We start from the raw sequence: 27,012 nt of genomic DNA on the forward strand, positions 1-27,012 counted from the left end.
CACGCTCCTGCATAGTCTACATGCGCCGGCATGTCATTGTCTATTGTTGTGTAGCTCCAATCTCATGCATGCGCAACACTCCCCCCCCCCCCCCCCCCCCACCAGCCATGAGGCTCTTCTATGGTCTGCAAAGGATGCAGCCTGTAAATGTCCGGGCACATGTGCACCGCCAGTGTCAGGGATTTTTTTCCTTTTTCACGTACACTGAGGCTACCGCTCATGCACACCATTCCGGCATCCAATGGACAGGGGGGGGGTGCCATCCCTAGTGACAGTGGGTCTCCCAACTTACCCCCATAACACGGGACACCACTGCCCATGGGTGGGATGTGGGAAAGTAAAAAAATTTCGCGACTCTCCTATGAATATCAGGACAATTGGGAGGGGAGTGCCATTCTTCACTCTTGTGCGGTTCTGTCTTTAACACACAGATTATATATTTTACTACAGCCAGACAAATATAACTGACCATCTAACCAACCCTGACCAGTGTCGTAACAATGTAACAATGGAGGGTGCTGTTGCTATGGGGCCTGGTAGCTGGGGGGTCCCAAGGCCAAGCTACTGGGACTGCTGTCCCAGTGTCATGCTCCCAGTGAAGTCTTCTGTATTGGAATGGAATGAAGGGGACTGTAGCAGAACTGAAATGCAGCGCTGGAGGATGTGGTTCCTCTGTAGTGACCAGCCAGCACGGGCATGAAATAGAAAAGTGACTGACCTGTCTGTCCAGCTTGATGACAGGAGAACAAGTGCAGCAGTGTGCAAGTGGAGATCCGGCGAAGAAGTGTGGAGATCCGTCGAAGAAGTGTGGAGACCCAGTGCAGAAGTGTGGAGACCCGGCACAGAAGTGTGGAGCAGAGACCTGGAAGTTGGGGAAGTACACAGCAGTACCTTAACTAAAAGGGAGGTTGTAGAGTTTAACAGGGAGATTGGGGGGGGTGGGAGTGCCATCTCTCTTTTCTAGAGCGATAGACTTCTATCTTAATGTATGATTGCCAGGTTTAATGATAAGAAAGGTGCTTCAACTCAGGTGACAGCTATCATACACTGAGGAAGAGATGTCCAGAAACAGAGCATTGTGTCCCTCCTGGAGAGGGTAATGTTGGGAGGTATGAGTCTATGTCAGGGCTGGGCAATTGTGGCCCTCCAGATGTTGATGAACTACACATACCAGCATGCCTTGCATCAGTTTCAGCATGGCCACATAGCAAAACTAATGCAAAGCATCCTGGGATGTGTAGTTCATCAAAATCTGGAGGGCCGCAATTGCCCAGCCCTGGTTTATGCATTGCTGGCTCATTGATTGTGCACCTGAGGAGAATACAGTCTGAAGCTGAAATCTTTCGCTGTCTTGTTCCCTGTTGCTCACCTGTTTAGTTCAGACTGAAGTCTCCTGGATTCATGCCTCAGATTGCAAATTCCCCTCTGTCCTTTCCTCCAATCAATGCAGGGCAGGGGGGGGGGTTAATTATCCTGCTCACAGACCTCTCAACTGCCTTAAGCAACTTGTCTACCTGCTGCATGTTCCGGTTCCTCATCACTGTACAAGCTTGGCTTCCTGACACCTGTTCCAAACGCTTGTTGATATCAGACAACAGTCCTGTTGCTACTTTGCTCCTATACCTGGCAATTATTTGTACTTCAAGCTGTTACCTGCACTTAGCCCTTGCCAGACTTCCAAGCCACAACCCAGACCTCAACTGCTGAGCTGCTTTCTGGTACATTACCCCAATTCGGTTTCTAATCGCTATTGATGTGACCACACCTTCAGCAGCTATTTAGACGCTGTGTGTGATCCAGCACAGTTCAGTATCCTGTTCCCAGTCACTGTTGGTATTCTGCCACTATACAGTCCACAGACGTCATCCGGTTTCCATCTGGCTTTTGCCATTTAGTCACATTAACATGCTATCTTGTGTCCAGTTGTTTATCAGATGCAGAGCAGCATTCAAATCTCCAGCCCTGAGTAATTAGCTTTCCAGTGTATCAGTATCCTGCTTTTGATATCAAGTCAGGCCTATTGAAGTTGTTTCCGATTAAGTTTTCCACTGAGGAGGCCATCTCTAAGTAATCCTGTATCCCTGTTTCCTGTTATTCACAAATGAGGCCATCTTAGGCAAAACGAGGGCAGCATAGGCCAGAGTGCAGTTAAGAGCCCGGGGATTTGGGGGTTAACCGCAGATTACAATGCAGCACAGAGCAGTGTATGATTCACAGGCAGGTTAGCATGTGGTGCATCTGGGCCAATCAGCACCAAGAGGGGAGGTAGCTTAAGCGGGGTATATAGGGTCCAGCTCTGGGGTAGGAACTTCCTCTTGGAATCCGGATCTGCACAGTGAAGCAGCACGCGAAGCTAAGTACCTTTTGTTGTTTACTAGGCCTGTATCCCTCGCGCAGCTGCAACATGTCCGGCCGCCCCAAGAGATCTGCACCACCTCCACGGTGGTTGGCAGACGCCTCCCGCCCGCTGGTCACAGTACCAGCGCGAGGCGGCGGGAGGGGAGGTAGCAGGACGGCCGCGACCGCGTCATCGCTGGTGCGCGCGCCGTCTCCTGCTTTGTTGGTAACAGGGGGACAGGGTTCCCCCACACCCAGAAGCGGCTCCCCGGCTCAGAAGGGCTCTGCTGTGAGCGGGGAGCGTGCAGCTTCCTCCGCACACACAGTGCGCCCAGCAGCGAGCAGCGCTGCTGGGGACAGCACTTTGGCGCCATCTGCTGGCGTACTCACGCCAGGGCAGGCTGGGGATTCTGTTAATGTCACCCCGCGCGCATCAGGCAGTGGGGTGAGTGCTAGTGGGGCTTCACGCAGCGGGGGGGATGGGGGGATGCCCCCCAGAACCAGTACCCCGTTGGCACAGGGGCCAGGAAGCCCGCTGCAGGTCATAACAGGGGGCCCCACATGGAGCCCTCTGCAAGTGAACGCAGGGGGTCAGCGCGGGGCAGGTCAGGGGGCCCTGGCTGCCCTGGCAAACATCATAGCCCCGGTGAGGGGGCCGCTCCTCCCTTTAGGCTGGGACGGTGGTCGTGGGGGTGCTTTCGTCGGCGGCCGGGTAGATGGCGGTGCCGCTCCCTTTCAGGATTGGCAGGCCCCGCAGCAGCAATGGCATCAGGGCCAGCAGCCCTTCCATACGCCCCCTCAGGGTTTCGCCGGGGCTCCGGCGGGGCAGGGGGGACCCCAGGGGTTTGGCCATGCCGGGTTCGGGGCGGGCCAGCAAGCCTATATGCACGCACCCTTGCAGCAGCAGCAGCAGTGGGCGTTTCCCGCTCCAAATACAGGGGGGTACCCGGGGTATCCCATACCTAGCCCACAGTATGGGCCCTACGCGGGGAGCCAACCGGCCCCTTTCCCTTACTTCCCCCAAACAGCTGGGGGGTTTCCCGGGGGGTATTTTGGGGGGGCATGGCAGGGTGCGGGTGCACCAAACCCCCAGGTCCCGGGCGGGCAACAGCAATCGTTTCAAGGGGTGGCCTATACACACCCCAGCATGTACACCCAGGCTCAACAGGTCAACCAGGTTTATGCGACTGGGGGCCCGGGGAGCGCTGGTACAACAGCAGGGGGATCGGGGAGGGTGACGGGTTCAGGATATGGTCCTAACACTGCCCCTCTATCTCCCGAGGTATCCTCAGTCGGTGGTGCGAGTGTCGTGTTCGGAGGGTCGTCTCAAGAGGAAGACACAGAGCGGTCCAGGAGGGCTACTGAATCTCGGCCAGCAACACCAGTGGCGGCTCCAGCCCCAGCCGGGGGTCCAGCACCCGCTGCCACGCGGATCGAGACACCGGCTTCTACGTCCAGGCCAGAAGCATCTACCTCCGCAAGGCCGGTGGCCACGCCGCGGGTAGACCCCGTGGTTCAAGGCGAGGCTTTAGGAGATGGTGAGCATGATGATACTTCTGAGTGTGCATCCTCCTCCTCCCACTCGTCGGCTAGCAGTGACGAGTCTGGGTCCCCCAAGCGCCCGCGCAAGTTTGCAAAAATGGTTGCGCGTGCGGTAGCTAAGAAAGTGGGTGGCACTAAGCGGGCTAGGAAGGAGGCGGAGCAGGAAATAGTTCCCCCGGCAGGCGATATGGTTCATTGCACCAATACCGCAGTGTCTCGGGGCCTGCGTAAATGGGTAAAGGACAAAATCAAGAGGGGAAAGTTTGTCGACTTTTTCACGCTGACAGTCGACATGAAAAAAGATTTTGAGGCAGCCAAGAAGGCGGGGAGCGGTAGCGAGGCGGCCTTCAAAGGCTTCCACAATTGGCTTAAAGGTTTCCTGTTCTTCTCATCATGTTACCTAAGCACACGGCCAGGGGAACACGCGAACGTCTTGCGCTACCTGTTTCTGGTGAACGTGACGTTCATGGACTATAAGGGTCAGGCGTGGCGGAATTACAATGAGGAATTCCGCCTCGCCCATGCTGGGTCCAGGGTCATGCCCATGGGCTGTAAGCACATGGAGATATGGCTCGAGGTTATCGGGAAAGGGCAGCATAGCTCAGATAGCTCGGGCAGGAAGCCATTTCCAACGACGAAACCCGGTTCCAAAGCCGGCGGCAAAGGGAAGTGCTTTGCATTTAACGAGGGCAAATGTGACAGGGGCGCCAAGTGCCGCTTCCGTCACGAATGCAGTAACTGCGGGGGGGGGGGCACCCTTCCAAATCTTGCAGGTCAGCAGGCAAGGGCGGTGACCAGGGGGACGCCGGCACTGGCGGAAAGTAAGGCCCCGTCCCCAATTGTGGTAGAAGCCCTGGCCCGCAAGTTGATGGCATACCCCAACAGGCCAGACGCACGATTTTTGTTAGATGGTTTTAGTTTCGGTTTCCCCCTCCCCGTCCCCGACGGAGTCAGAGTTTCCTCCATTAGGAATCTCAAGTCTGCCAGGGAGTTCCCCGATGTGGTCCGCCAGAAGGTTCAGGCTGAGGTGGCCCTGGGCAGGATGGCGGGCCCCTTCCGGGGGGACCCCCTGCCGGACTTGTGTTTTTCCCCCCTCGGAGTGGTCCCTAAGAAGACCCCGGGAAAATACAGGTTGATACAACACCTGTCACACCCCCACGGCACGTCAATAAACGACACCATCCCATACTAGTTCTGTAGTGTGCAATACCAACTATTTGACGAGGTGCTGGACATAGTCCGGGGTTTTGGCCAGGGATCCCTTATGGCCAAACTGGACATCGAGTCCGCGTTTAGGCTCCTCCCATTGCACCCCAGTTCCTTCAGGTTCATGGGTTTCAGGTTAGATGGGGGCTCTTACATTGACAAATGCCTACCAATGGGCTGTTCTGTCTCCTGCTCCTACTTCGAGAAATTCAGTACGTTTCTGCACTGGTGCATACAGAGCAGTACTGGATGTGCGGGCTTAGCCCATTACCTGGATGACTTTCTCTTTGTGGGACCAGGAGACGACAGCACATGCGCAAATATATTGTCCCGGGCGGTTTCCCTGCTGGCGGAGTTGGGGGTCCCCATAGCTGCAGACAAGACGGAGGGCCCCACCAGGGTCCTATCTTACTTAGGTATAGAAATAGACTCAGGTGCGGGGTGCTGCCGCCTCCCTGAAGATAAGGTGACAAAGCTCCAGGGGTTAATTGCTGAGTGCTTACAGAGGAAGAGGATACAGCTGAGACTATTGCAGTCCCTGCTAGGATCCTTTAATTTTGCCTGCCGCATCATTCCCATGGGTAGGGTCTTCTGCCGCAAGCTTGAGAGGGCCACGGCGGGGGTGCGGGACCCTCACCACACGGTCAGGCTGTCGCGGGAAATGCGGGACGACCTGAAAGTGTGGTCTGCATTTCTGGGGCAATTCAATAGAGAGCTGATATGGCCCACAGAACCAGAATCCAGCAAAGAGCTACAGCTCTTCACAGACGCTGCTGGCTCCACGGGATTCGGGGCTTATTTCCAAGGGGAATGGTGTGTTTCGCGGTGGCCGCAGTCATGGATTGACAGGGGTTTCACGGTCAATCTTTTACTGTTGGAGCTGTTTCCCATTATAGTATCGGTACAGTTATGGGCCACACGATTGGCGAATCGGAACATAGTGTTCTGGTGCGACAACCTGGGGGTGGTTCACGCCATCAACAATCAGAGGGCGTCTTCCCCGGAGGCACTTAGGCTATTACGTTACCTCGTGCTCCATTGCCTGAGGAACAACATTCATTTCCGAGCTAGACACGTCCCCGGCATCGAAAACACCATAGCGGACGCCCTGTCTAGGTTTCAGTTCACAAAGTTTCGGGAGCTGGCTCCTGAAGCGTCACCCCTGGGGCTTAGGTGTCCAAATCTTGTATGGCAGATCATAGAATCGGCATGACGGGTTTGGCACTGCTGTCACTGGCGCCCTCCACCCGCAGGGCTTACACGGCGGCCTGGAGGGACTGGGAGGAGTTTCAGTCGGCACCGGATGCCTGCGGTAAGTCGGTCGAGGACCGGTTGCTCGCATTTGTCTGGGGCCATTACATAAGGGGCAGGTCAAAGTCGGCTATGGCGGCGGCTTTGGCAGGTATTGCTTTCCACGCCCGTCTGAGAGGGGAGCGCGATCCCACAGGGTCATTTATTTTGGCAAAAGCTTTAAGGGGCTGGGCAAAGCAGCGGCCAGTGCCTCCTGACACTCGTCGGCCGATAGATGAGTGCATGCTGGGGGAATTAGTAGCCTGTCTGGGAAAAGTGGCTGATAGCGCTTTCGAGGCTGCGCTGCTGAAGGTTGCTTTTTCATTTGCTTTCTTTGGAGCATGGTCTGAGGATGTGGTTCTCCATGAGGACCATGTTCTGTGTAGGATTCAGAGATCCAAAACCGACCAGTTGGGGAGGGGTAGTTGGGCCACGCTGCGAACCAGTGTGGACCAAGCCATTTGTCCCGTAGCATTAAGCAGGGACTATGTGTCCCGCAGGCCGGTTTCAGCCATGCAGTTTTTGGCGCACGCAGATGGCGTGCCCCTCACCCGGTTTCAGTTCGGGGCTGTATTTTGGAGGTGCTTAACCGAGTTAGGCCTGCGGGCGCAAGACTATGGGACACACTCTTTTCGCATAGGGGCTGCAACGTGCGCAGCGGCGGCGGGGCTTCCACCTTCTGCCATACAGAGGGTCGGGAGGTGGAAGTCATCGGCTTATAAGAAGTATGTAAGATTAGATAAGTTAGATAAGGTAGATAAGTTGTAGTATGCGCCTGTTGCGCCAGCCCAAAAACGCAAGTTTACAATCGGTTCTGGAACGGCTAGCGTTCTGGAATCGACGGTGTGGAGTGAATTTTTTACTTTTTCCTTCGAGGTAGAACTAATTCAATTCGGCTGTCACCAAAGTTCACCGGAGGTTTTTTAAGTTTTTCACCTTCACTTGGGCTGTATCTTGCATTCCGGTTGTGTTACAGTATAAATTATATTGATGTTAACGTTAGGTTTCTTCTTTTTCAGCCCCTTCCCTTTCCTCACCACCTCGGGGGATAGTTTGGGTCGTGGGTCACTCCTATATTTTTTGGGCGGCCAGGCATCCCATGGCCACCAAGGCTTCAGGCCTCCTACGAGCCGACTCAGTTCAGTGGTTTGGGGTTAGGGGACTTTAGTGGGATGGGCTTTATAGCCTCCTGGTTACCAAGGCCCGCAGCTCTGGGCGCCCCAACACACTAATAATACACCTAGGGGGCAACGACCTAGTTAAAAATACGGGGCGCTCCCTCATTTGCAGCATAACTGCGGACCTAGAGCGCATTGCGGCCCTTTGGCCAGGTGTGCTGATAGTGTGGTCCGACATTGTCCCCCGTCTTCAGTGGCGGGGCTGCAGGAATGCAGTTGCCATGGATAGGGCAAGGCGGAAGGTTAACCATGCTGTTTCCCGCAGGGTACACGCCATGGGGGGTAGAGCAGTACGGCACCCTACGATAGTCAGGGAGTCGGCCCATCTTTTCAGGTCTGACGGGGTTCACCTGTCTGATGCGGGCATGGAGGTTTTCCTGGGCGACATCTTTTCTCGTATAACTCAGCAATAGGGAGGCATGTAGGTCTAGTTTGAGGGGTGGCGGGCCTGGTTCCGGGCGACCTTGTGTTATGTCTTGGGAACCTCGGCAGTGGCGAGAAGGCGCTCTCAACCAGCAGTCGGGTGAGGTGTCAGGTGGTCACCATGCGGTATTACCCCCCCTTGCCAGGACGGTGGGCGAGTCCCGAACTGAGCGGGGACGGTGGGCACTTCCTTGAGGTGTCCGCGCCCTACCTTAGAGGGGGCGGGGAGCCGTCACGGTGCAGGCTGTACCTTGCTTAAGGGGTGTGTTTGTTAGATTGGAGCGAGGCAGTCGCTGCCATTGGCATACACCTCTGACTGGTGCTGGTCTCAAGTGCTTCCTTGGCCATCCCTTTGATAGACTAACAAGGGTCATACCACCTAAATAAATAACTTGACCATTTTAAACTTATGCCATGGTTGTCTGAGTCTTATTTTTAGATAAGGTGTCCGCGTGAATTATTTCTAGGAAGTAATGTAAGGGTAACAACACAAGGCAACCAACATAATCCCTTGGGCGCCTTGGGCAAAACGAGGGCAGCATAGGCCAGAGTGCAGTTAAGAGCCCGGGGATTTGGGGGTTAACCGCAGATTACAATGCAGCACAGAGCAGTGTATGATTCACAGGCAGGTTAGCATGTGGTGCATCTGGGCCAATCAGCACCAAGAGGGGAGGTAGCTTAAGCGGGGTATATAGGGTCCAGCTCTGGGGTAGGAACTTCCTCTTGGAATCCGGATCCCCACCCTCCCATCCCTTCTTTTTCCTTTTTCTCTCTGGTGCTCATTGCCTTCGGGCTGTCCAAACAATTCAGTAAATTAAATTTTAGTTAAAAATCGGCGAGAAGGCGCTCTCGACCAGCAGTCGGGTGAGGTGTCAGGTGGTCACCGTGCGGTATTACCCCCCCTTGCCAGGACGGTGGGCGAGTCCCGAACTGAGCGGGGACGGTGGGCACTTCCTTGAGGTGTCCGCGCCCTTCCCTGGAGGGGGCGGGGAGCCGTCACGGTGCAGGCTGTACCTTGCGTAAGGGGTGTGTTTGTTAGATTGGAGCGATGCAGTCGCTGCCATTGGCATACACCTCTGACTGGTGCTGGTCTCAAGTGCTTCCTTGGCCATCCCTTTGATAGACTAACAAGGGTCATACCACCTAAATAAATAACTTGACCATTTTAAACTTATGCCATGGTTGTCTGAGTCTTATTTTTAGATAAGGTGTCTGCGTGAATTATTTCTAGGAAGTAATGTAAGGGTAACAACACAAGGCAACCAACATAATCCCTTGGGCGCCTTAAGTTAATCCTGAGTTTAACTACTTTTGTTATTGCTAAAGAGGCATACATCTGTTGTTTTACCTATAGACTTTCCTCAGTCGTTCCAGTCCAGTGACTCTAGCTGTAGGTCATACTGCAATATTCTGGTGTTCCCTGAGTCAGTCCGCTCCACTGTGCTCCTGTATCTTTTCGACCAAGTTCACATATAGGAGTTCCGTTCAGTCGACTCCTTCTAAACTAGGTTAACAGAGGGTACTTCCTGCAGAGGGCCGCAACATGCTGTCCAGACGCAGCTAAGTCTAAACTTCCTTGCGGAGATCCCTAGTGAAAACCGCTGGTCAGTTAGACCCTGTGTCTCTGTTAGGAAGTTCTGTCAACACCCTTGTTATCTAGTTTATGTGCAGACATTGTATCCACCACAGCCCACCTTGGTCACAATGAGGTCCACAAAATCTGCAGTTGTGACAGACACTCTCTCTGACAGTCTCGCCTTCCTCTACCTGGCACAGTCTCTCACTCTCTCTCCCTGATAGCCTCTATCTTTAACCCTGTCTCACCCATAACACCATCTCTCTCTCTCCCCCTGTCTTTCATGGACACTCTCTCTCCCTGTCTCTCATGGACACGCTCTCTCTCCCCTGTCTCTCACTGACACTCTCTCCCCCTGTCTCTCGCTGACATTCTCTCTCCCACCTGTCTCTCGCTGACATTCACGTTCCCCCTTGTATCTTGCTGATACTCTACCCCCCTGTCTCTTGCTGACACCATATCCACCCTGTCTCTCACTGACACTCTCTCCTTCATCTCTCACTCACACTCTCTCTCTCCCTGTCTCTCCCTCACACTCTCTCTCTCCCCTTGTCTCTCGCTCACACTCTCTCCAGATCTCTCGCTCACACTCTCTCTCCCTGTCTCTCCCTCACACTCTCTCTCTCTCCCCTTGTCTCTCGCTCACACTCTCTCCACATGTCTCGCTCACACTCTCTCTCTCCCTGTCTCTCCCTCACACTCTCTCTCCCTGTCTCTCGCTCACACTCTCTCTCCACATCTCTCGCTCACACTCTCTCTCCCCCTGTCTCTCGCTCACTCTCTCTCTCCCCGTCTCTTGCTCACACTCCCTCTCCCCCCGTCTCTCGCTCCCACTCTCTCCCCCCGTCTCTCGTTCACACTATATCTCTCTCCCCATCTATCGCTCACACTCTCTCTCCCCCTGTCTCTCACTCACACTCTCTCTCTCCCCCTGTCTCTCACTGACACTCTCACTCCTATTCTCTCTCCCTTTGTCTATTACTCTACCAATCTTTCTTCTGCAGCCCCCCCAAATATGGGCATTATAATGAAAATGGAGGGGCTCACTCCCCACAGCCTAACCCTCTTGGCTTGTGCAGTACCCTTTCCCTCCCTCCCTCCCCGCAGCCTAACCCTCCCTCCCCACAGCCTAAACCTAACTCTCCCCACTAGTGCTGGACCCTAACCCTCCCTCCCCGCAACCTTACCCTCCCTCCCCAGAGCCTAACCATAACTCTCTCCCCCACAGTCTGACCCTAACCTTCCCTCCCTGCAGCATAACTCTCCAACCCCTCAGCAGGACTCTAACCCTTCCATCACACAGCCTGACCCTAACCCTCCTTCCCCACAGCCTAACCCTCCCTTCCCATAACATAACCCTAACTCTCCCCCCTTATACTTGCCTACTTTTGAAAACTAGTTTCAGGGAGATTATTATTGGTAGTAAACTTTTGCACAGCGCCCCATTGAGGGGGCGTGTCATGCGCCACCCAAAGGGTGTGTCTATTTCCATATATGGAGAGATTGTGAAAAGAGATTGTGAAGGTGGCACCTAGAAACGGTGGTGTGTACTGCTACAATCTTTTGAAATGACTTGTATCCAAATGTAGATGAGCCCCGAAGCAGTTAGTAAGAGCTACTATACTTGGTAAAGTGCTGGGAAATGTTGCTGATGATTCACTGTAAATGTATCTATTTTTCAATCCTTTTTTTCCCTAAAAATGTAACAGTGTAATGTGGGATAGGTCATAGGCGTGCGTAGCACATTTCATTTGGGGGTGCACATTTCATTATGGGGTGTCCTACAGGCCCATTGGGTGTGTCTAACACCACCAATCAGACGTGTCTACCATCAGCTATTGGCACTCTCTACAATATAAAACGTCTCTCAGCCACACCATAATCTTCTGCCTAGTTCAGTTTTAATCTTCTAATTACTCTGTGTAACAGTGCATGCAAATACAGTCATAAACATATATGGATGACGCAGGTATGTAGTGATATGTATGTAGTGATATGTATGTAGTGACATGGGTGACACAGGTATGTAGGGATATGAAAATGGTCTATTACAATTAACAATGCAAAACACACATACTTAATTGTTGGGCGCTTGTTTTAATGGAATACCAGTTCTAAAAAGCAAAAGTATATAAGGGTGGTCACAGCATTAGGGGGTGCCTGTGCACCCCTAACACTCTATGTGCGCACACCTATGGGCTAGGTGAAATGAAGGAGATTGTTAGACTAAGGAGAAAGAGAGGGAGATTGCTGCTATTTCAGGGAGTCTCCTGCAGAATGCAGGAGGGGAGGCAACTATGACTCTCCCCCGTGTCATAGCCTGACCCTAACGCTCCCCTGCTCCACAGCCTGACCCCAAACCCCCTGTGGCCTAACCCTACTCCTCCCACCCCTCATTCTAACGCTTACCATCCCTCCCCGCAACCTAACCCCAACTCTCCCCTGTGCCACAGCCTGACCCTAAAAAATCCCCCTGCAGCATGACTCTTACCCTCCCTCCCCACAGCCTAACCCTATCCCTCCCCACAGTCTGACCCTAACCCTCCCTCCCCACAACCTAACCCTAACGCTTCCCCTGCACCACAGCCTGACCCTCCCCGCTAGTGCTGAACCATAACCACTGTACCCCCCATGTTAACCTAAGCCCCACTTCCTGCAGGCAAACCCTAACCCATCTTTTAGCTGCCGACAGGGTTAAACACATTCAGAAGTTATGCAGCAACAACAACACCTGGATCATTTCCCCCTCTTCTACTTAAGTTTCATTTCTAAGACATTGCACCAGGAAATCCTCTCACTTTCACTTTTGATTCTTTTTTTTTTATTAAAGTATTTTACTGTAAGTATTGCAAATCACATATACATAATCACAATCATGTTTAAAAAAAGATATTCTTTCATATTTTATACATTCTTCATCAATTTGAACATCATATATCCTTCTCTTGATCTTTTATAGTGATAGCAAATGTGCCGCATCTTCTTACTTTATTTATGAACAGTTAAACATACTCCGCGGAGCTTTACAGAGTATATTTGAACATTCACATCAGTCCCTGCTTACAATCTATATTTCCTACCACATGTGCACACAAACAGACAGTCTAGGGTTTTGTGGGGAGCCAATTAGCCTACCAGTATATTTTTGGATTGTGGGAGGAAACCAGAGTACCCAAAGGAAACCCACACAAGTACAGGGAGAATATACAAACTCTGCACAGTTAGAGCCATGGTGGGGATCGAACCCATGACCTCAGTGCTGTGAGGCAGTAATGCTATAACCATTACACCATCCGTACTGCCCCGTATATATAACACATGGTGGGAATGGAAACCATGACCTCATTGCTGTGAGGCAGTAATGCTAACCATTACACCATCCGTACTGCCCTGTATATATAACACATGGTGGAGATAGAACCCGTGACCTCATTGCTGTGAGGCAGTAATGCTAACCATTACACCATCCGTACTGCCCTGTATATATAACACATGGTGGGAATAGAACCCATGACTTCAGTGCTGTGAGGCAGTAATGTAACCATTACACCACCCGTACTGCCCGTATATATAACACATGGTGGGAATAGAACCCATGAACTCAGTGCTGTGAGGCAGTAATGCTAACCATTACACCATCCGTACTGCCCCATATATATAACACATGGTGGGGATAGATCCCATGACCTCAGCGCTGTGAGGCAGTAATGTAACCATTACACCAGCCGCACTGCCCCGTATATATAACACATGGTGGGCTAGAACCTATGACTTCAGTGCTGTGAGGCAGTAATGTAACCATTACACCATCCGCACTGCCCCGTATATATAACTCATGGTGGGATAGAACCCATGACTTCAGTGCTGTGAGGCAGTAATGCTAACCATTACACCATCCGTACTGCCCCGTATATATAACACATGGTGGGGATAGAACCCTTGACTTCAGTGCTGTGAGGCAGTAATGCTAACCATTACACCATCCGCACTGCCCCGTATATATAACACATGGTGGGGATAGAACCCTTGACTTCAGTGCTGTGAGGCAGTAATGCTAACCATTACACCATCCGCACTGCCCCGTATATATAACACATGGTGGGGATAGAACCCTTGACTTCAGTGCTGTGAGGCAGTAATGCTATCCATTACACTATCCGTACTGCCCATATATCTATATTTCCTTAATTTCCTTATTTTGTGGGGTCATTATCTTAGAAAGGGGTTCTATCTAATGTAATAGTTTCCTCATTGTACCATTTTGTTAAACTCATTGCTATTCCAATAGTTTATCTGATTTGCAGAGCGAGGGTTTGTACATGTTAACCATATTTTGAAAGAATGATCTGCTTTTTTATACCTATACATTGTCAATTCTATCCAGCCCATTTTATACAAAAGGTCCATTCTAGGTTGAAGAAGACCTGGGGTGAAATTCAATAGGATGAGAGATTCAGAAAGTGAGAGATTTGGTAAGAAATCTCCAATTTTTTTTAAAGCGGCAATCATTTACACGGCAAAATCAAACTGGTGTTGCAGTGTAAATGATTGCCGCTTTAAAAAAACCCTGGAGATTTCTTACTAAATCTCCCACTTTCTGAATCTCTCATCCTGTTTAATTTCACCCATGGTGTTAATTAAAATATTGTTCGTCAGATTATATGGTACGCAGGAGGGGCAGCAAACACAATGTATCTTTGATCCAGTCAATTGCGTAGCGATATTTTGCTGCTATCGCATACGATCCTATGCAGGGTAAACTTACCCCACCTAACTGGTATTTGACTTAGTTTGCATAATGAAATTCTTGTTTTCTTATCTTAAATTTGCTGACGGCTCTGTTCCATATCCCCAGATCTGAATCCGATGGTAATACAGGGAGCTTCTGCAGTAGATATAATATTTTAGGGAAATAAATCATTTTAATTAGATGGCATCTACCAATATATGAGAGGTGGAAATGTTTCCATTTTTTTAAAGTCTAATAATATGTTTTGTATTAAAGCTGGAAAATTTGCCGTATAAAGTCTGGCAGGATGTGCTGTAATATTTAGGCCTAAATATTTTAATGTAACCATGGTCTATTGAAAAGGGAAAGAGTTGTTCCAATCTTTAGTAACATCCCCATATGGGGCTAATTCTTCTGTTTTATTATAGTGTATTAATAAACCTGAAGAAATATGAAACTCCTGTAGCCTCCAAGTTTGAGGATAGCCTCATTTGGATTTCTAAAATACTGTATAGTAAGTCACCTGCATATGCTTTGGTCTTTAATTTTCATCCCCCCATTTCTATGCCCTGCCCTTCCTTACATAAATAAAAAGTGCGTATTAGAGGGTCTATGGCTAAATTAAATAATAAAGGGGATAGTGGACATTGGCATGTGCCTCGTGCTAATGTAAACGGGGCTGTAATCAGGCCATTTACCGTATGAAACACTACAGGAGTCTCATATAATCTTTCAAACAGCTTTATGAATCTCAAGCCACAGTGCTGTTTTTGAAAAATGTGGATCAGATGGTTCCATGATACTCTATCGAACGCTTTATCAGCGACGCAGCTAACAATTAGTGCGTTTTTTCTTTTGTCTGATGTATTTTAGTTAGTACCGCAATTAAGTGACGTATAATGTGTACTCCTTTCCTGCCTTTCATAAATCCTGTTTGAGCTGGATTTACTATTTTTGGAAGTAATGTTTGTAAGTGTTTAGCTATTATGCTAGTAAGTCATTTATAATCCTGATTCAATAACGACATTGGTCTGTATGATTGTGGCAAGGTGGGATCCCAGGATTTAATAATATTATCATACGGGCTTGATTGAAGTTATATGGTGCGCGGTTTCCTTTCAATATTGAGTTAAAAAGAGAAGATAAAAAGAGGGGGTATACAGCGCTGGGTTGTTCTGAATGATGACCAAACACAATTTATATAGTAAAATACAAATACATTTACTATAACATACAACAATAAAGAGAGTACTCTCTAAGAAAAAAATATGTATAATACATATACTTAAAAAATGTATTGCGCAATGGATAAAAAGGATGGGGGATTTTGAAGATGGTCAATGCATGCACATAGCTCCGGAAAGTAAATGAAGATAGTTCATGGGCCAATAAATTTGTTATAGTTACCACCATTAATGGTCAATACATAACGGTCTCATCTGGGGACCTGGAGGTGGTTCCAGATAAATTCCCAGCATGTCGGTCCAGTCTGCCTCAGGTGGAATGGAGCAGGAGTGGTGGGTGGATGATGGAATAACCACCGCCATGAATCACTGCAAAAGGAGGTGTGGACCTGTGAGGCCCAGGATGGTGGAGGGTGGTCCGGAATAAGTTCACCGCTATGGAGCCTGGTGCAAGGTGGTGTTGGGCTCTCTATTGGGGCCCAGGTGGAAAGTGGGGCCTCAGTTGGTGTCAGGGTCTTTGGTATGGCTCAATGCGTTTCGACGTATCAGCACGTCTTCATCAGGAACAGTAAAGGTTAATAACGATATTGGTCTGTATGATTGTGGCAAGGTGGGATCCCAGGATTTAATAATATTATCATACGGCTTGATTGAAGTTATATGGTGCACGGTTTCCTTTCAATATTGAGTTAAAAAGAGAAGATAATTGGGGGGTCAGCTGCGGGGACAGCATTTTATAATACTCTGTACTTAGCCCACATGGGCCTGGTGCTTTACCATTAGAAGACTGTGATGGCACAGAGAGTAGTGCCAGGAAAGAACGTTACGCTGTTAGAGTGCACACTGTTTATTTATGTTTTTCACTGTATTGTAATCTGAGTTTGTAATAAAATTTAACTTTTAATAAATTTGCTTTAAAAAGATTTCCTCTTTGTTTTTATTCCTTTATATTCGTAGGGAAAAAAGAGGATTGGGTTTTCTAGGTGAAATATAGAATTAAAATTGTTTACATTTAGACATGGTGCTCATACAAGAAAATGAAATGAGAGGGTGTAGAAGAATAGAATGTTTTAAACAAAAGAATGTTAGAGCCCGTAGTCTGCTGCGCTTAATTTGATTTTCTCAATGTTATAATTTGTTTGCAGGTATTCCTTGGGTCTTATTGTGTCTATGCACCGTTGCCTATAATTGGCTTATGCCCAGCTACCTGTGTAAATGTATCTGGTACAGGAGTATAGGCTGATTTTTAATGTTGCCAATATTGTTGGCTTTTTTAATTCAGCACGTTTCTTTATTACAGAGGTAGGTGTGTGTACTGGTTATTTTTTATAGTTGGGGTTGTGTCACCTCCTTAGATCTTTAGAGGTTCTATTTGCCCCAGTTGGTCGTTATTATGTCGGGGTTTTTTATATAAAGAGTTTTGGAAAAAGAATTCTTTTGATGGAATTCTGTGTGTGGTTTTTACTTATATTTATAGCCTTTAGGCTTTGATTTTAACATTTATAGGTTTACACAGTCAGTTTAGTGGGTCTATCTCTATTTTCCCTCAGTGTGTATTCTGACGCCGCACTGGGGGTCCCTGCCTAGACCGGCAGTTGGAGCCCTGTTGCGGTTTTTAACCACCGGTTTTATTGGGATTTTATTACAGTGATTCTCCCACCAAACTTTCACATGCATATATCTGTTGTTACTTATTTGCACATATTATATTTGAATACTTATTTGGCACTTATTCGCAGGTCTTGGCTGGTATACTATGTATTGTTCTTATAAGTTGTATAAATTGTTACCACATTGTATCATTTAATTACAGCAGTCATCTTCTGTCTGAGTTGGTAATTTAGGATTTAATTTGCAGTCTCCTGCTCTAGGAGAATGCTGGTGTTGATACTGTGTTCTTAAATCTTAGTATACCCAGCTCTTATAGTGTCCTTTTATCTGCGCATTTATTTGTCAAGTTTATACCCTATGCAGGATGAATTGCAGTCCCTTGATTGGGTAAGGGTTAACATTGATTATCTGTGTGTCCACACAGATTTATTTTATGTGCACTTGCTGTTTTATAAGTAAGTTTCCAAAACACTTTATTCCTGCTCTGTGTTAGTGGCAGGTTTTTACTTTATGCATATACACTTTGATTTGCCTTCATGTGTGTACATGAATTGCTATCACTGTGGATAAGCACTACAATATGCTCTGTATATGCACGTTTTAATAGTGCTGGTGCATCACTGGCTATCTCCACTATGGGTAGATATTTTGCCACTGGTTGTCCCCACACACACACCTTATTCCTCTAGATACAAATAGTATACATTTTTATAACATTGTAATTAATATCATTTAGTGAAGCTAGAGGTCGGGCTCTAACAGCTCGACGCGCGTTTCACCTAACAAGGCTTTTTCAAGACCAACCAGGTGCTTCCTTAGGATTATATTTATTTATTTTCAGCCACCAATCACGCCGCGCTTTCGCGGTCACGTGATATTCTACAAGCCAATCTCGCGGCTGTAGTTCTTTTAGTGATCAGACGGCATCTCCGTCTGTTTTCCTTGTTTCCGGGTCATGTGACTAGCGTCATGCATCACATGCTCTCGACTGGCCAATCATTGGCTTGGGATCTCGATCCCGGAGTTAGCTCTGCCCGGGACTCTGTGTATTGAAACATAAGTGTTATACTTATGTCTTTCTTATCTGCTCGAACGTCTTTCCACATCTTTATTTACGTATGTATATATTGTAATGGACATGCTTTAATGTTGACAAGATATTGGTGTCCCTGTTCCCCAGCTATTTTTAGCATCCTGATGTTGATATTCTTTTATGCCATGTTCTGGGGGGTCCGGAATCTGTGTAGTATCATGTCATCCTTAATTTGGAGTTTTAAGTCCTGTTTTATGACATTTGTCATAAAGTTTGATCCTTCCTTTTTGCTTGGGCTCATCAAAATTTATTATTATATCATAGTTGTCTGTCTCTTGATAGTTGTCATTTTATTAATTGTAAGAGCGTTATGATTTATTCAGTTTCCCATGTAATATTGGTCTGTCTCAGTGTATAAATCTAAGTGGATTTAAAGGGGAGGTGTAATAAAAAAGTGAATACAGTGAACAAACTGGCAAAGAAAAACGTGAAAAAATATACATATATATGTATATATAGTGATAATAGTGAAGAATTTTAATTATATAGTGAAACTCAATATTAATATTGGTGATCCATTTGTGGTGTGATTATTAACCACTTGGTGTTCTATTTTAATTGCTTTTAAGAAGGGGGGTGATGGTTTCTGGGGGAGATGAAGGGAGAAAAGGGAATGAGTGGGAAAGGGGAAAGAATGATTATAGTGAATTCTTATTCTAAATATGGTGTGAAATATCTAGATTGGGTACAGTATATGTGGGTCCAGATATCATATGTACCCCATTATATTGTACTCGTGATGGGTGATATTGTGTATCTTATATTGTAAGTGATAAATTAAATGGTCATGTTTGTGAATAATAAATCCTTTTGTTTTAACGTGTTTCTTTTTTATTATTTTTTATATATTTATCATTTGTGTCTTGTAGGTTACTCTCAGGCTCCTCCGCCGTTCCTCCGAAAGCACACCGCATGGTACACCCAGGTAAGTTTTTTCTTTTTTTGTTTTAGTTTTTACACTTTTGATTATTAAATTTGTAATTATTTTCTGGTTTTTGTGTTATTGTTATCTCTACTATTGATTTTTATTATTTGAACCATTGTTGTTTTTGATTCACCTTCCTATTTTTGTTATATGTGGGTAAGAAAGATCCTTTCTCTACCAGTATTTGATCTTCAGTAGATTGTTCTTCTTACTCAGTGGTTTTGTATTGTTATTATTGAAATTCTTGGCTGACTTGTTCTTCCTGAATTTCTTTGTTCTTATATTTGTTATGTCTAAAGATATGGTGTGTAGCTATTGTTCTCATTTAGACCAGTCGGATGTAAGCTGTCCATTATAAAGATCATCCTTGTCTCTTGTTTTAGCAATTCTTTGTCAAGGTCTCCTCCTCTTATTCCTAGACGTATTTGTTTCATTCCAAATGCTTTCAGGGTTTCAGGTTTGCAATTGTGGAATTTGAGGAAATGTTTGGCCACAGGAGTTAGTGTCTTGAAGTTATCCTTGTCTCTCTGTGCGTTACGTATCGTTCCTGCATGTTCGAGTATTCGTACCTTAAGGGGTCTGATGGTTTTGCCAATATACGTTTTATTGCAGGGGCATTGCAGGTGGTATATGACTCCCATAGTGGTGCATGAGATGTTCTCTTGTATCTTCCACTCTTTCCCCCATTTGTCTGTGTATGATGTTCTTGTGGTCATGTATTGGCAGGCTTTACACTTTCCGCATTTCGTGGAGCCAGGTCTTTTATCTGGAATTGGTGGTTTTGTAAGATGGCTTTTTACGAGACGGTCCTTAATGTTTCTAGCTCTTCTCCAACTTGTTTGTACCTGTGCTGGTAATATCTTTTTCAGGTCTTCATCGGTTTTTAAGATTTGCCAATGATCTTGTAGGATGGCTGTTATCTCTTTCCAATTTTTGTTGAAACTGCCTATAAACCTCACCGGTTCTTCCTTTTCATTGTGGGTTTTGGGTTGGAGTAAGGATTCTCTCGATATTGCATCAACTTCCTTTTTTGCTCTTTTAAGCTCTTCCAGTATTTAAGAGTAGAAAAACCAAGAACACCAACTATGTACTTATTACCGAAAGTGCACAAAAACGAAAAAAAGCCCCCGGGTAGACCAATACTATCCGGGATAGGAAGCTTAACAGAGAAAATAAGTATTTATGTTGACCAATTCCTCCGAAAACATGTCACAGCACTTCCCTCGTACACCAGGGACACGATGGATATTCTGAAAAAACTTGAAAACATAACTGTCAATGATAACACCTGGCTAGTGACATGTGACATCGAAAGCTTATACACCAGCATTAATCATGATAAAGGAATTGCTGCGACAAGGTACTTCCTAAATATGGAAGCAAACCAAGAATTTAACAACTTTCTGCTGGAAGCACTAGAATTCATCCTCACTAAGAATTTCTTTACCTGCAACGAATCCCACTACCTCCAGGTGAGGGGCACGGCAATGGGGACAGCCTGTGCCCCCACATATGCCAACCTCTACCTGGGGTGGTGGGAGAGGGAAATTCTATTTCAGGAAAAAAATGAGGAATACACAGATAATATCTTGATGTATCAGAGATATATAGACGACATATTCATACTGTGGGAAGGAAGTAAAAATGACTTGGAAGACTTCATCTCAATATTGAACATCAACAACTTGAATTTGAGACTGACCCATGAGGCAAGCAAGGTCTCCATCAACTTCCTGGACCTCACCATTAATATCGAAGAGGAGGGGATAATAACAACAGATATTCACAGGAAAAGCACAGCAACAAATAGTATCCTACACTCCACAAGTGCCCATCTACCTGCAACAATCAGAGCCATCCCAAAAGGAGAACTGATTCGTACCAAACGCAACTGTTCAGATCCTGAAACATATGTAAAAAGAGAATCAGAACTGAGCAAAAGACTCCAAGACAGGGGATACAGCAAAAGACTAATTAAAAGAGCAAAAAAGGAAGTTGATGCAATATCGAGAGAATCCTTACTCCAACCCAAAACCCACAATGAAAAGGAAGAACCGGTGAGGTTTATAGGCAGTTTCAACAAAAATTGGAAAGAGATAACAGCCATCCTACAAGATCATTGGCAAATCTTAAAAACCGATGAAGACCTGAAAAAGATATTACCAGCACAGGTACAAACAAGTTGGAGAAGAGCTAGAAACATTAAGGACCGTCTCGTAAAAAGCCATCTTACAAAACCACCAATTCCAGATAAAAGACCTGGCTCCACGAAATGCGGAAAGTGTAAAGCCTGCCAATACATGACCACAAGAACATCATACACAGACAAATGGGGGAAAGAGTGGAAGATACAAGAGAACATCTCATGCACCACTATGGGAGTCATATACCACCTGCAATGCCCCTGCAATAAAACGTATATTGGCAAAACCATCAGACCCCTTAAGGTACGAATACTCGAACATGCAGGAACGATACATAACGCACAGAGAGACAAGGATAACTTCAAGACACTAACTCCTGTGGCCAAACATTTCCTCAAATTCCACAATTGCAAACCTGAAACCCTGAAAGCATTTGGAATGAAACAAATACGTCTAGGAATAAGAGGAGGAGACCTTGACAAAGAATTGCTAAAACAAGAGACAAGGATGATCTTTATAATGGACAGCTTACATCCGACTGGTCTAAATGAGAACAATAGCTACACACCATATCTTTAGACATAACAAATATAAGAACAAAGAAATTCAGGAAGAACAAGTCAGCCAAGAATTTCAATAATAACAATACAAAACCACTGAGTAAGAAGAACAATCTACTGAAGATCAAATACTGGTAGAGAAAGGATCTTTCTTACCCACATATAACAAAAATAGGAAGGTGAATCAAAAACAACAATGGTTCAAATAATAAAAATCAATAGTAGAGATAACAATAACACAAAAACCAGAAAATATTTACAAATTTAATAATCAAAAGTGTAAAAACTAAAACAAAAAAAGAAAAAACTTACCTGGGTGTACCATGCGGTGTGCTTTCGGAGGAACGGCGGAGGAGCCTGAGAGTAACCTACAAGACACAAATGATAAATATATAAAAAACAATACAAAAGAAACACGTTAAAACAAAAGGATTTATTATTCACAAACATGACCATTTAATTTATCACTTACAATATAAGATACACAATATCACCCATCACGAGTACAATATAATGGGGTACATATGATATCTGGACCCACATATACTGTACCCAATCTAGATATTTCACACCATATTTAGAATAAGAATTAACTATAATCATTCTTTCCCCTTTCCCACTCATTCCCTTTTCTCCCTTCATCTCCCCCAGAAACCATCACCCCCCTTCTTAAAAGCAATTAAAATAGAACACCAAGTGGTTAATAATCACACCACAAATGGATCACCAATATTAATATTGAGTTTCACTATATAATTAAAATTCTTCACTATTATCACTATATATACATATATATGTATATTTTTTCACGTTTTTCTTTGCCAGTTTGTTCACTGTATTCACTTTTTTATTACACCTCCCCTTTAAATCCACTTAGATTTATACACTGAGACAGACCAATATTACATGGGAAACTGAATAAATCATAACGCTCTTACAATTAATAAAATGACAACTATCAAGAGACAGACAACTATGATATAATAATAAATTTTGATGAGCCCAAGCAAAAAGGAAGGATCAAACTTTATGACAAATGTCATAAAACAGGACTTAAAACTCCAAATTAAGGATGACATGATACTACACAGATTCCGGACCCCCCAGAACATGGCATAAAAGAATATCAACATCAGGATGCTAAAAATAGCTGGGGAACAGGGACACCAATATCTTGTCAACATTAAAGCATGTCCATTACAATATATACATACGTAAATAAAGATGTGGAAAGACGTTCGAGCAGATAAGAAAGACATAAGTATAACACTTATGTTTCAATATACAGAGTCCCGGGCAGAGCTAACTCCGGGATCGAGATCCCAAGCCAATGATTGGCCAGTCGAGAGCATGTGATGCATGACGCTAGTCACATGACCCGGAAACAAGGAAAACAGACGGAGATGCCGTCTGATCACTAAAAGAACTACAGCCGCGAGATTGGCTTGTAGAATATCACGTGACCGCGAAAGCGCGGCGTGATTGGTGGCTGAAAATAAATAAATATAATCCTAAGGAAGCACCTGGTTGGTCTTGAAAAAGCCTTGTTAGGTGAAACGCGCGTCGAGCTGTTAGAGCCCGACCTCTAGCTTCACTAAATGATATTAATTACAATGTTATAAAAATGTATACTATTTGTATCTAGAGGAATAAGGTGTGTGTGTGGGGACAACCAGTGGCAAAATATCTACCCATAGTGGAGATAGCCAGTGATGCACCAGCACTATTAAAACGTGCATATACAGAGCATATTGTAGTGCTTATCCACAGTGATAGCAATTCATGTACACACATGAAGGCAAATCAAAGTGTATATGCATAAAGTAAAAACCTGCCACTAACACAGAGCAGGAATAAAGTGTTTTGGAAACTTACTTATAAAACAGCAAGTGCACATAAAATAAATCTGTGTGGACACACAGATAATCAATGTTAACCCTTACCCAATCAAGGGACTGCAATTCATCCTGCATAGGGTATAAACTTGACAAATAAATGCGCAGATAAAAGGACACTATAAGAGCTGGGTATACTAAGATTTAAGAACACAGTATCAACACCAGCATTCTCCTAGAGCAGGAGACTGCAAATTAAATCCTAAATTACCAACTCAGACAGAAGATGACTGCTGTAATTAAATGATACAATGTGGTAACAATTGATACAACCTATAAGAACAATACATAGTATACCAGCCAAGACCTGCAAATAAGTGCCAAATAAGTATTCAAATATAATATGTGCAAATAAGTAACAACAGATATATGCATGTGAAAGTTTGGTGGGAGAATCACTGTAATAAAATCCCAATAAAACCGGTGGTTAAAAACCGCAACAGGGCTCCAACTGCCGGTCTAGGCAGGGACCCCCAGTGCGGCGTCAGAATACACACTGAGGGAAAATAGAGATAGACCCACTAAACTGACTGTGCAAACCTATAAATGTTAAAATCAAAGCCTAAAGGCTATAAATATAAGTAAAAACCACACACAGAATTCCATCAAAAGAATTCTTTTTCCAAAACTCTTTATATAAAAAACCCCGACATAATAACGACCAACTGGGGCAAATAGAACCTCTAAAGATCTAAGGAGGTGACACAACCCCAACTATAAAAAATAACCAGTACACACACCTACCTCTGTAATAAAGAAACGTGCTGAATTAAAAAAGCCAACAATATTGGCAACATTAAAAATCAGCCTATACTCCTGTACCAGATACATTTACACAGGTAGCTGGGCATAAGCCAATTATAGGCAACGGTGCATAGACACAATAAGACCCAAGGAATACCTGCAAACAAATTATAACATTGAGAAAATCAAATTAAGCGCAGCAGACTACGGGCTCTAACATTCTTTTGTTTAAAACATTCTATTCTTCTACACCCTCTCATTTCATTTCCTTGTATGAGCACCATGTCTAAATGTAAACAATTTTAATTCTATATTTCACCTAGAAAACCCAATCCTCTTTTTTCCCTACGAATATAAAGGAATAAAAACAAAGAGGAAATCTTTTTAAAGCAAATTTATTAAAAGTTAAATTTTATTACAAACTCAGATTACAATACAGTGAAAAACATAAATAAACAGTGTGCACTCTAACAGCGTAACGTTCTTTCCTGGCACTACTCTCTGTGCCATCACAGTCTTCTGTATACTCCTAGTTACCTTGAGTGGCACCCCCGCAAGTGAACCAGAATAGCGGGCAACACGGGTCCACAAATAAAACGAGAAACGACCCATTAAGAGTGTGCAGACAAATTCCCTACCCGTCCTCTCCCCATCATTTGCTTTACCATTAGATAAAGATTTAATCGCTATTGTTATTTCTAGTTCAGAGATGGGTAATGTCAAATAGTTACCTTCTTCTTCTGAAAGGATTGGTAACTTGGCTGCTTTTAGAAATTGCATGTCATTGCCAGGTTTAACTTGGTGTAATATTGCAAAAAGGAATCCGCTATATCTTCATTCTTACTAAGGTTACCCAAAGAGCTCGTCATAGTTAAGATTTGGGAAGGCGGTCTTTGACTCCTCACCACATTTGCTAATAATTTCCCCGCTTTATTTCCCTATCAAAAAAATCGATGTTTCTGACTGTCCAATTGGTATTGAGCTCTTTCTGAGCACAGTATATCGTACTCCTGCTTTGTAGTTATAGATGTCTGTCTGGTTATGTCTGTGTTAAATTGTACCATATTAGCGTATGTTTGCGATAAGGTTTTGCTAAGTGTAAAAAATCTTTGATTTAATTGACAGCGTTTGTGACATATGTACGCCAATGTATGACCTCTTAGTACTGGTTTAGATGCTACCCAGTAGAGCATGGGTCCTCAAACTGCGGCCCTCCAGATGTTGTGAAACTACAAATCCCAGCATGCCTTGCCACAGTTTTAACACTCCCTTATAGCAAAACTGTGGCAAGGCATACTGGGATTTTTAGTTTCACAACATCTGGAGGGCCGCAGTTTGAGGACCCATGCAGTAGAGACTTATGTCTTCTGATCGAGCTACAGTATGTTGTTTTCTATATAATTATGGTTCTGTTCTAAATACCTTTTAAAGTCTGAAGAAGTGACAAAATAAGCAGGGAATCTCCAGTTAAAAGATGACATCCTGACAGTTTGTGTTTGTAAAGAAAACCATGTAGGGGCATGGTCAGAAATGACAATATTTTTAATATGTCTTCTGGATTATAGAAATGATAGAGTTTGGTACCAGACAGAAGTCCAGTCTAGCTGGTGTGTTGTGTGGGTGCGAGAAAAACGTATACAGTATTCACATTCCACTGGATGCATGTCTCCAAGGGTCTACCAGGGCTAGGGAGTCAATTAGCATTTGTAGTGTAGTTGGTATACCATCTTGCTGCTCACGATCTCTATCAGATCGATCCCTGTTGGGGGTAATAGTAGTATTAAAATTGCCTCCCATAATTATCCCTCCCTCCGTTGAATCCTGTAGTTTCAAGAATACATTGGAAAAAAATGTGTTATTATTACCAGTGGGGCCATATAGCGTGGCTAATGTTATTAATTTACCGTCTAGCTTCAATGTAATAAATAAATATCTACCCTCCTCATCTATTAGCGAGTCTAAGACAGTGTACCTTAGGGATTTATGGAATATAATAGCCACCCCTCTATTTTGTTTTAAATAAGGTTGATTTATAATCCACGAATCCCTAAGGACATTAATATCTTCTTTTCTCAAGTGCGTTTCTTGTAGCATTGCTATGTCTGGTTTATATTTTTTGAGTTGTTGTAATATTTTGCAGCACTTTATCGGGGTGTTTAGACCTTCTACGTTCCACGATGTGAATTTTATACTTTTGTTTTGTCACTTTGGCTGTTATTTCCCAAACAGTCCTTTTCCTGTCCTATCCATCTCAATAATAGAACATTTCTACAAATTTTTTGCCTCCGACTATCAACGACAGCCCCGAAACAGTCTATCCCTCATTTGTATCTGGCTTCTCAACAATGAATATGATCTGAATTGTGAGCAACTTAATTTATGTTGCACAGAAAGGAGGGGAAAAAAGGGGGGACACGGGCCCCACCTAGTAAAACCAATTAAACATGCGATAGTCTCTATGTTCTCAACCATATTTGTGACCGATTCTGTAAATAACATAATCAATCTTCTATATTTACATATTTCTTTAAATAGCTTATATGTCTCAGTATCGAGCCTGATGGGTCTTGCAAAA

Source organism: Crinia signifera, chromosome 19 (genome assembly GCF_055691185.1).
Source record: "Crinia signifera chromosome 19, ASM5569118v1, whole genome shotgun sequence".
Classification (NCBI taxonomy): Eukaryota; Metazoa; Chordata; class Amphibia; order Anura; family Myobatrachidae; genus Crinia; species Crinia signifera.